Consider the following 12,379-nt stretch of genomic DNA (forward strand, 5'->3'; position numbering starts at 1 on the left):
TCAAATAAATTTAACATTAAACGTATAGAATCCATCCCCACAGGATGCTTCAAAAAAAAAGAAAAAATGATAGAATGGAATGGAATGATATGGAATAGAATAGAATAACAGAGTTGCAAGGGACCTTGGAGGTCTTCTAGCCCAAACCCCTGCTCAGGCAGGAAATCCTATACCAGATAAATTCTCCTCTCCTTTGCTTACAAACAATTATAAGCTTTGCTATTGTTAGTGCTGGATGCATTCTTTTTCGTTTGTTTTTCTGTTTTGTATTTTACTTTTTATAATAAAATAAAATATATTTTTTTAAAAAATGACAGGTTGCTTGCTTTTAACAAACTGCAGACAGCTTGCAAAGGTCAGTTTATGGGCCATTTTGTCCCTTATGACAGGGATCCCCAACCCATGGGCCGTGGTCTGTTCAGAACTGGGCCATAGAAGTGGCAGGCAAGCGCATGTAGGTCCATTTGTGTAAGCGGAGGATGCACGTTCCTGCCACTCGCATAAATGGAGCTGCATGCTCACGTGCAACCATCCTCCCACCCATGCCGGTCCACAAAGCTAGAAAGGTTGGAGGCCACTGCCTCACGAGTCCCCTCATTTCCCCCATGAGTCCCCTAATTTCCCTCACGAGTCCCCTCATTTCCCCGAGTCCCCTCATTTCCCTCACGAGTCCCCTCATTTCCCTCACGAGTCCCCTCATTTCCCTCACGAGTCCCCTCATTTCCCTCACGAGTCTCATTTCCCTCACGAGTCCCCTCATTTTCCCCACAAGTCCCCTCATTTCCCTCACAAGTCCCTTCATTTCCCCCACGAGTCCCCTCATTTCCCTCACGAATCCCCTCATTTCCCTCACGAGTCCCCTCATTTCCCCCATGAGTCTCCTCATTTCCCCCACGAGTCCCCTAATTTCCCCCATGAGTCTCCTCATTTTCCTCACTTTGTTTGAATTTCAAGTCCACCACACTTAAAAGGCCTCAGGCTGTGGAGGACAGAAGCAGATTTTCTTTTGATCAGAACTGGTGGAACAGCACCCTGCTCCTAAAAGCCCATCATCTCAGCTTGCCATTTTTCCCCCCAGTGCAGAGGTACGCTTTTCTTAACAAAGGGCCAGTGCTATAACCAACCTTTTATAAAATATAGAATAGAATAGAATTCTTTATTGCCCGAGTGTGATTGGATACACAAGGAATTTGTCTTCCATGCATAAGCTCTCATTGTACATAAAAAAATACATTCATCAAGAATCCTAAGATACAACACTTAGTGATAGTCATAGGATACTAAATAAGCCATCAAATCATGCTAGGAAACTAAATAAAACAAAATAAATCGTAAAGATAACAAGCAACAAGGTTATAGTCATAAGTAGGAGGAGATATGTAATAGGAAGGATGAGAAGAATAATAGCAATACAGTCTTAGTAAATAGTTTGACAGCAAAACCAGACTTCATGTTTTTACAAATAAGGGAATATGCATTGTGATTATTTTTTAATCCCAGTTAGATTGAGTGGGGACAATTCGAAATGCAAAGTGAAAATAATCTAGCATCAACAGAGCAGTGGACGTCTTATGGATCACTTCTGATCTTCCAAATCTGTTCTTCTAGACCCCAATGTCCAAGACAGTATTGTCAATATTAGTCAGAAAATCACATTTTTAGTGCCCTAACAATTTTCTGAGGAAAGATATAAAATTAGCTACTTTTGCTTCTGCAGGTTCTAATGCACTTATTCTGCATTAAAATAACTCTTCCCAAAATGTGTCTGTCTGTCAGTCAGTCAGTCAGTCAGTCAGTCTGTCTGTATCTATCTATCTATCTATCTATCTATCTATCTATCTATCTATCTATCTATCTATCTATCTATCTATCTATCTATCTATCTACAGTATGTGTTTTAAACATTGGGCTATGAGGATGTTACTACTTCATCAGCAGTTCTAAGCGTACTGAAAGTAAAGAGAAAGGATGTTGGTAACATTTTATTTAAGAGATTAAGCATTTTTCAACGAACATCTCTACAGAACAAGAATCCTGATTTTCCAACTTTAAGACAAGTAGGGTGTGAACGTGTGTGTGTGTGTGTGTGTGTGTGTGTGTGTATTATACAGAGACACATCCCAACACACACACACACACACCTGCTCCACCTAATGGCAGGAGAATGGGGAATACTTACAGCAAAATTGATCTTCGATGGCTCTAATGGTGTTTGTGCTTCTTTCTTTAAAATGATTTTTGCCCAGGGCTTAATTCAACCTGTAAAACAACAAAAACACATGCTCATCAGAGAAATGCACTTCAAATAAAATAGCATTTGACAAGGTGAACAAGATCTGGAGCTCAAATTAAACACTTTACCCAGCAACAATCACAAGGCACAAGGCACAAATTTTCTTGGATGCTAAGAGTTGACTTATTTCACATTACACTTTTTGGAATTGATAAAAGATTCACTTTACCTTGGGGTCAGGATGACGGCTAAAAACTGGGTATGATGAAATTCATCCCATAAAACTTATGACTGAGACTCAATTTTGGCAGGAAGATTTGGATTTTTTAAAAAAAACATTTCCCACATATTTCCCTCTATATAAATTGCCTGTGATAGGAGCCACAAGTGTTTTATCTGAGATATGTTCAGACCAAGAAAAATGTCTGAGAAATTCAAGAATAAATTGTATAACAGAATAACAGAGTTGGAAAGGGACCTTACAGGTCTTCTAGTCCAACCCCCTGTTCAAGCAGGAGACCCTATATTATTTTAGAAGTGTGTGTGTGTTTTCCCAAACAAGAACTAGAGATCGTCTCCCTCTGAATTTGATCTCGAAACATCTTAATTCAAAGAAAAAATAAATAAACGTAAGTAGTTCATTAAGAAACTTTGGCACTGGCAGCTGCAGAAGTTTCAAGAAGATACAAAAAGTGATTTGGGGTGCTGATGGCTCAGGAGTCAATATACATCATTGCATTAAAAAAGAATTGGAGATTAACTCCTAAAGATATAGGTCCACACACTTTTCTTGTCAAAATACATAAGTGTTTTGCCACAAGCTTTTTTCAAAGTTGCCCAGGTGACAGAATGTTGCTAAGCCACACAGGATATAACCGAAAAGATTACTATAAAATTCTGATCGCTTTGTAAAATGGATTAAAAAGAAAGCAATTTTGAAACAGCAAGTCAAGTTGAAGCAGAAGGCAAGGAATAAAATCCAAAAAAGGAGTGTTTTTTTAAAGTCTAAAACCACAAAAAGTCTTTAGGCACAAGGCAAACTCTTGCTTTGCTCACTGTCTGGAAATCTTGGATGCCTGGAAATTTTACGTCCATTTAGCTGCCAGGAAAAAAAAAAGGCATAAATTAACAGGACTGTTCTGTGCATGCATCAAAGACTAGAAACTGCTGAGCGTGCAACATATTGATGCCTTGAGAAGACTGTTCAGAAGGAAGGATTCATCCAATGCTTCTCACAGCACAATATGGTTAAAAGCAGCCCTAATCATGCTGGTGCTGGAGAAGACTCCTGCGAGTCCCTTGGACTGCAAAGCGATCCAACCAGTCAGTCCTAGAGGAGACCAACCTTGACTGCTCTTTAGAAGGCCAGATGCTGAAGAGGAAGCTCAAATACTTTGGCCACCTAATGAGAAGGAAGGACTCACCAGAGAAGAGCCTGATGCTGGGAAAGAAGAAGGGGATGGCAGAGAACGAGGTGGCTGGATGGAGTCACTGAAGCCGTACTCATGAGTTTAAATGGACTCCCGAGGATGGTAGAGGGCAGGAAGGCCTAGAGGAACGCTGTCCATGGGGGTCACAATGGGTCAGGCACAACTGCGCAACTAACAACAAACATACTGAACATAGAATAACAGAGTTGGAAAGGGCCTTGGAGGTCTTCTAGTCCAACCTTCTGCTTAACTAGGAGAGCCTGTACCATTTCAGTCAAATGGATGTCCAGTCTCTTCTTTAAAAGTCTCCAGAGATGGAGCACCCACAACATCTGAACTCACTGAAGCCCATAGGGACAATTCTGTTTGCCCCACAGGGATTTATGACTCCACAGTATAAACTATAACATAATAAATGATCATTGCCTCAATATGAATTATTTGAGTTGAGGTACTCAATTAGTTAAATAGTCATTCTGCAAAGCCCCTGAGGGTAGAACCAGAAGCAATGGATGGAAACTAATCAAGAAGAGAAGCAACCTAGAACTAAGAAGAAATTTCCTGACAATTAGAACAATTAATTGGTGGAACAACTTGCCTCCAAACCTTGTGAATGCTCCAACACTGGAAGTTTTTAAGAAGAGACTGGATAATCATTTATCTGAAATGTTATAAGGTTTCCTGCCTGAGCAGTGGGTTGGACTAGAAAACTTCCAAGATCCTTTCCAACTCTGTTTTCTATTCTATTCTACTCTACTCTACTGTATTCTAGTTTGAGTTAAAGACATTTGGCCTGAATGCTTAGACTAATATAAATGATTTATTGTGATCATTTGCATTAATTATTTTTAACTCTATACTCACTGTAGCCTTCTTAAAACAAGACCAGGGAGTCTATAACTGATTCAACTGATCATTTTTGAGTTGAAAATCATTCACATTTGAAAGTTTAGGTATTAGATGCAATCCATTTCTTTGCTTGAAAATGTGTCCACTTGTCCAAGGGAGAAAGAAAAACATCCCATTAAGCTAGGATGCTAAGGACCATTTTGGGAATCCCATTTGAGCTAGCAATCCATACAAAAGAAAATTATGATGTTACCAATCAATCTGAAAACAATTTCTTTGTCCCCACTCACATGCACCAACCATTCGGTTTGGTTGAAAAGTCAGTTGTTGTCGGCGGGAAGTCCTTTCTGATATTCAATTTTTGAGACGTAACCTTTAGGTGGACACAGAAGTATTATCTGAATATATCAAAAACATATTGTTTTTGTGACCTCCAAAGAAAACAGAGTTTGCAGAAGAAAGCGATTGCCAAAAGCGATGATAAAGCAACACACCTAATGCATTTAAAATTCACTTTGGTCACTTGAAACCGCTCACGTATGTTTGCACTAAGGGAGAGTGGCAATCAATTAAAAGCCAGGAAAATAAAGCAGAAAGAAAATAAACGAAGAAACACGACTCTTTTAAAAACTCTATGAAAGTGGGACAATCGGCTCTCAAGGTGATATCCATTTAAGGCCAATTTATCTAAAGTTATAAGGAGGCATCAGTTTTCTATGTTTAATTTAAAAACAAAAAAACGATGTAAATTGAGCAGAAATAGGCTGGATTTTGAATATGTGAGTGCTACTGAGCACAGATTACCTAAAACAACACAAGACTTTGGATAAAATGCTTGTATTAATTTACAGATACTCCAAAAAAAAATGATGATCCAGAAAAAAAAAGGCAGATTGTCTGCTTCTTAATAATCCAATTTAAGGAGGGGAAGGGGAAAAATGGGGGAGGAGGAAGAGGAGGGGAGGAGGAGGGAAGAGGAAAGTGGAAGGAAGAGGAAGAAGAAGGAGGATGAGGAGGAGGAGGAGAAGGAGAGGAAGACGAAGAAGAAGAAGAAGAAGAAGAAGAAGAAAGAAGAAAAGAAGAAGAGAAGAAGAAGAAGACCAGACAGTACAGACAGACAGACACTGTTCACAAACATATATATTAAATTAAACCAGGCGCCTTTTTTTCTCCCAAAAAAGACTTGGCAAGTCCTTTGTGCCACAACAGAAAACCTGTATGGCAATTTATTTGTAGCACCAACTTTAAAATAAAAGTATGTGCTATGTACTTCCCTATAACACAGCATTTCTTTGTCTGCAATGGATCAAGAAGAGTAATGATCTCATTCTTTGAGAAGCAAATAGCAATGACCCCACACAGTAGGTAGACCTGCCCCAATTTTATTGCATATTTTCTTACCTGACATCCTAAAACATCAGAAGTTACATAAGAGCACATGGGACTGTGTTTTACTGGCTGCTATTTCCGCAGCTTAACCAAGTTCAGATACAGCTGCTGAAAAGCCCTCTCAGCTAAGTTGAAGTTTCCATTTGTATTTCTTTACAGTTCTGTATATTGTGTAAACCTAACAAATAGATTAACTCAATCCTTCACCTCATTTGAACTTGAAACAGCTGTTTTGTCCAAATAGGCTTCCTCAGTCAAAGTGAGTTTAGAACTTCTGTGTGTCAAGTCCACAATCCTCTTTTAAGTTCATAATCCTTTACAAATAAGCTGAACAGTCCATCCGAAAATACAAAATAGTTGTTCCAAACTCAGTCGGGGCGCTCAAAATGATTTAAAGGTCAAAGTTCTCCTCGCACATATGTGCTAGTCGTTCCTGACTCTAGGGGATTGTGCTCAGCTCCATTTCAAAGCCGAAGAGCCAGTGCTGTTCGAAGAAGTCTCTGTGGTCATGTGGCTGGCATGACTAAACGCCCTATGAGCCGAGGTGGCGCAGTGGTTAGGGTGCAGTACTGCAGGCCACTTCAGCTGACTGTTATCTGCAGTTCAGCGGTTCTAATCTCACTGGCTCAAGGTTGACTCAGCCTTCCATCCTTCCGAGGTGGGTGAAATGAGGACCCAGACTGTGGGGGCGATATGCTGACTCTGTAAACCGCTTAGAGAGGGCTGAAAGCCCTATGAAGCGGTATATAAGTCTAACTGCTATTGCTATTGCCCAAGGTGCATGGAGGACTGATACCTTCCCACCAAAGGTGGTCCCTATTTTTCTACTTGCGCTTTTACATGCTTTCGAACTGCTAGGTTGGCAGAAGCTGGGACAAATAACGGGAGCTCACTCTGTTACACAGCACTAGGGATTCGAACCACCGAACTGTCGACCTTTCTGATCGACAAGCTCAGTGTCTTCGCCACTGAGCCACCGCATCCCTCAAAATGATTTAGTTCTGATATATTTACATTCCCTTCATTAACTCAGTAACTCGCTTAAGCATTTCAGGCAATAATTGAATCAGTTTTTCAAGTCCATTTAGGCAACAGAAACAGGTAGTCCTGAACTTACAACCACAACTGACTCTAAACTTTCTGTTGCTAAGCAAGACAGTGAAGTGAATTTTTCCCCATTTTTACACTTTTCTTGCCACTGTTGTTAAATGAATCCCAGCAGTTGTTAAGTTAGTCAAGGGGTTGAATGTTGATCATGTGACCATGGGGATGCTGCAATGGTCGTAAGGGTGAAAAATGATCGTAGGTTTTTTTCAGTGCCATTGTAACTTCAAATGGTCATTAAATGAACTCTCGTAAGTCATCTGTACTGTTAGGACTCCATTGTAACCTGGAACAACTGGAGAGAAGGTCTTAATGTTCTTCTCTGTGATAGCTCAAGATCCTTGGACCACCCTGTCCTCTTCTGCTCATACTCCTATCTTGGCCATAAACACCTCTCTGGTTCATGACCCATTCATCGCTTGGGCAATATGTGAATTGAATGAACTTCACCTACAGTTAATATTTACAAGACCTATTACAATTTTCTTTTCCTTTTCCATCCAAGTTCTCTACACTATTTAGGATACTAGACTCCCTTCAGGCATAGTGTGTCAATTCTCCCCATTAATACTTCCAATATATGCCAGATCTTGCCTGCAACTCCGGTTACTACGGGCAGGGTATAATTCATCAGCCTGACCAATTAGCTTCAGGTCAGGGTTAACTGCATAACTCCAATGGTCCATTAGTCAGAGAATGGCCTAAATAGCAGCTTAATCTAAGAGCCCTGGGGTTCAATGATGAATCTGAATCTTTATGCCACTTATGGGTGCTTGGTGGCCAACACCAGAGGAAGAATTTCTGGTCTAGCACAATTTCAGACTTAATGCCTTTCCTTAAACATAGCAAAGGGGATACACCACTCAAAAGCCTTTGTTTTCTTATGGAGGATAACTCCCAAGAAGATCAGCCGAGATGTGTCTCTGTAAATCATTAAAGACAACAGATCTTTCTCTACTACTCCACAGAGTGGATTTGATTTAAATCAAGTCGATTTAAATCGCTAGTAAAAGGCTTGATTTAAATCAACTCAATTTAAATCCTAATTTTAAAGAGCAACTGTCATCTCTGTCCCACAGCGGCTCCTCCTCTGCCCGCTGTTAACTCACCGACAGTCCCAATATTGCAGAATACACAGCCCCGTGCTACATAACTTAAGCTCCAGTTCATGCTGAATAAACTAAATTATTGACGTATCTTAAATAGAAAACTATCTTTAGATAGATTTTTTTTTACTCCAAAAGCATTTTATTAAAATAAATTGGATAAAAATAAAATACAATCCAATTTAAATTTTAAAAGAATGGAAACCTGAAGGTTTTTTTTTTAATTAGGAATAATGTCTGCGAAATACAAAAAGAAATCCAGTATTTAATACTACATATATTACGGCGGGAAGAATTGCCTTTGCCCGGAAATGGAAAAACAAATTAATCCCAAGCGAAGATGAAATAATAAGAAAGGTTATGGACTGTGCTAAAATGGACAAACTAACTAAAGAAATCCAGGGAAAAGAAGAATCAGAATTCTACCAGATATGGGATAAATGGTATAGGTGGATGGAGGAAAGAAACAAGAATCAATGAAGGAATATAACAAAACTCAAAAATATAGTTATGAGTAAAATAAGAGGGTTAAGAATGGTGAAATCCAAATGAAATACAATAGAAGGGGAAATAATATAAGGTGAGCGGTATCGATTGATAATTGCTATTAGAAAGAACAGGAAGCTCCTGTTCCTATTGTATTGTGTAAATGTGGTGTACGTCTAAGTTTGTGTGTGTGTATTTTACCTGTTTGTTAATAATTTTTTTTTAAAAAAATCTGAATTTATTTATTTTTTATTTTTAAAAACCATCGATTTTTATCCACCCTGCTACTCCATCACTACCTTACCATCCAATAAAATGCAGGAGGTATTTCCTGATCAACCCCGAACCTTCCTTAATGTAGACGAAATAAGGTTAGCCAAATGCTAGGGTCAACTGAAAAACAGAGACGCTCAAAGAACAGTCAATATTGCTTGCAGTTGTTTACGGAAGCAATGTGAAAAGCATCCCGAGCAGTAGTACTTACATAACAACCACTATGATGATATGCAAACCAAATTCAGTGTGAATGAGCATTTGTACTTCTTCCCAGGACTTCACACTATAGTATACAAATTTCATCTACGGCTTACAGCAGTCTGTTATCTTTTTTTTTTTTTAGAAATTATTTATTGTTTTAGTTAAACAAAAAGAAAAAAAATCTTTCGTTACATCTTGTTGAAAGCGTATCGATTGGTTGCAAATATATTCCGTGCGTTTCTTCCACAGTCCTTACATATACATCATTCAAATCATGTTGTACATTTTAAGTTAAGAAAGAAAAGTTATGTATTTTACTATCTCTGTATCATAATTCTCATTTGGTTACCATGGTTTAAACATGTTTTTATCTAGAATCATTTATATTAGAAGACACAACCAGCTACTGGCGTTCATTTTGCAATTTCAATAGATCTCCAATACCATTACACCTTTATGACATGTTCTAAAATTAATTCAGTTAAGTAAGATATCTAAACATTCCCCCCCACCCCATAACACACCTGTATGTATCGTTAAATATTGTCCATTAACATTTCATTGTTATTATTGTAGTTAACTAAAGGTTATTTACTGATTATCTCCCCTCTCCTTTCCAGGCCCCCACAATATTATAACTTATAACCGTCTTTAAACATGATTTATTAATAAGATTTGTAGGACTTTTCCCTCAATCCCAAATTAGTTAATTACGTGCTAAGAAATAAACATTAGACATCTAAGACAATCTAAGAAATATTAACATTTCCACTTGACAATCACCCAGAATGTACATTAAGCATTTCTATGTGCAGTCTGTTATCTTTGAATACTTCCCAACACGAGAACTTCTAAGCCCACCACAGGATAACCTACTCGAGTGAAAGGGATCTGAGCCAAGTCATGCATTCAGTTCTGTTTGTTTGAGTATTGGAAGGTGTGACATCCTCTATGCAGCCTGGAATTGCTTGAAGTTACGCCAAAGCAAGCATGCACCAGACAATGAGGTCATAACTTCTCCCAGGAAAGGTCATGACAGCATCCGTCAACAGTTTTTATCTGTTCGGCTTTTTTCTCTTCCTTACTCCTCCATTAACCGCTAGAGGGAGCAACCTCATTGCAAAAAATTTTAAAAAAAGAAAGAGGGGAGGGGGGAGGTGTTGAAAGCATGCGAGGACGGTCCTTAATTTGGGGATAATTTCTCAAAAGGTGGAAACTGCTACTCTTGCTAAAAAGCTAATCAGTTCATGATGCACTGTATTACTAATACTTTCCAGTGAAGAAGAAAAAAAGTGGAGAACGTACAGTTCTTATATGAACCGTGCGATTACATTGTAGGAGGTAGAGCTGTTAGTCTGGGTGCCTGGTGGCATCTTGGTTTGTGAGCCGCCCTGAGTCCCTCTGGGAATAGGGCGGTATAGAAAATGCAATAATGCAATAGCATTGGAGATTCTCCCCTCTCTTTTCAGAAAAGCGACTTCACTCACAAAACGGCCTTTCGTAAAACCACCAATTATGTCTTCATTAATATGGTACACTGTGTCTGCACTGAATCAGCTCTGGAATGCAAGTAGAAATCGTCACAACCAGATGTGCCTCCATGTTAAAATGATATGCCTGCCTAACACTAAAATTAGAATGTCAAAATTGGAAGACGGCTAGGCATACATCCAATTGAAACTTTTCAATGAGAGTGATACAATATTTGGGAGAAGGATTAGTTTTCTCTATATGGAATCTTTCCTTTCCTTCCTTCCTTCCTTCCTTCCTTCCTTCCTTTTGAAAAAAAAAGTGCATTATCCAATAATGTGAGCTCCCATCTAAAGTCTTAATGCCCTTCTGGTCATCACACATGATGGCAATTTTTAGAACCCCTTGAAGAGGTATTAAGAAAAGTATAACAAATAAGAGGAATTATATGGAGTTAGTTCAAAGATCTATTCAAGACTTCCATTCTAGTCCCACAAAGGTCAACCAGCTACTTCTGTAAAGCCCTCAGCAGGATGTCTATGAAAATTCTCAATCATCCAGGTCATGGTTGTCCCAAAGGTGCTTTTTCAAAAGACAACTGGAATTTCTGGACCAGAGAGTCCAGTTGCCTCTTTTCGGGGGAATACCCTGTTTTCCCCAAAAATAAAACCTCCCTGATACTAGCCCAATCTGGCTTTTGAGCGCATGAGCTAAAATAAGCTCTCCCAAAAAATATTGCAAACACAGCAACAGCCAGGATGTGACCACGCTCGCCACCTCCTGCACTTCAAAATAATCAGATCTTCCCAAAAATAAGGCCAAGTGCGTATTTTGGGGATAAAAAGAAAATACAGTAAAACCCATCTATTTTTGGGGAAACATGGTACTGTACATATATACTATGTGTGTATATATCTAGATGGATTGGTGATAGATAGATAGATAGATAGATAGATAGATAGATAGATAGATAGATAGATAGATGGATGGATGGATGGATGGATGGATGGATGGATGGATGGATGGAGTAGGTAGGTAGGTAGGTAGGTAGGTAGGGAGGTAGGTAGGTAGGTAGGTAGATAGATAGATAGACAGACAGACATACTATACATATATACTTTGGTGTCCTCTCTCTCTCTCTCTCTCTCACACAGACACACAACAGCAACACACACAACTTACCAGCATTTGCTCCAATTCCCAGTCTTTAGCCAATAAAAAGATTCTTAGACTGCAACCGTTCTAATCTAGAAGCACCAAGCTGAGAATTTCGATGGTTTAATACAAATATTCTAAATAAACTAAATAGATTCATCTACTGATTCTTCATCCCTTTTACTTTAAACCTGTATTATTATCTGCAAGGCACCACAACCTGAATGCTATGGTAGAAATGGGATCAGGGAAAGCAGTCAGTCAGAGGCTAAGCCTTAAGCTCAGACTCCCGAGCCCTGGTACAAATCCATAGGCACAAGCTGAGCTGGTGGGTCTTGAGCTCATCACTTCCTTAAGAGCCTTTGGAGGGGGTATGTTTGCTTCCCCAAATGTCTTGGCAAATGGCCATAATTAAAGCACAACAGCCATTAATGTCTGCCCTGATGGATTATTATGCTATCCATGCTTATTAACATCCAAGATCTTCACAAGAAGAGTTCAACAATCCACTTCATCAGTGAGGTGAATCCAACTGCATGTCTGAAACCTGAAACGCCTGAAAAGAATATCTGCTAGGATAAACCCGGTCTGATATAAACATGCCCGTGCCTTGTATTCTTCAGCTTGGACTGAAAATATATAAACTCGTATTCTATAACAGGGGTGTCAAACTCCAATTT

General features: G+C 39.1%; 1 long non-coding RNA gene across 1 annotated transcript in view; it reads right to left on the reverse strand.

Moving 5' to 3' along the window:
- LOC116516096 overlaps positions 1-12,379 on the reverse strand; it is a 54,178-nt gene that overhangs the window by 8,621 nt on the left and 33,178 nt on the right. Inside the window, exon 2 of the long non-coding RNA XR_004256307.1 lies at positions 2,180-2,259. This is a non-coding gene — a long non-coding RNA (uncharacterized LOC116516096). The remainder of the gene's footprint in view (positions 1-2,179; positions 2,260-12,379) is intronic.

This window comes from Thamnophis elegans, chromosome 12 (genome assembly GCF_009769535.1).
Source record: "Thamnophis elegans isolate rThaEle1 chromosome 12, rThaEle1.pri, whole genome shotgun sequence".
Lineage (NCBI taxonomy): Eukaryota > Metazoa > Chordata > Lepidosauria > Squamata > Colubridae > Thamnophis > Thamnophis elegans.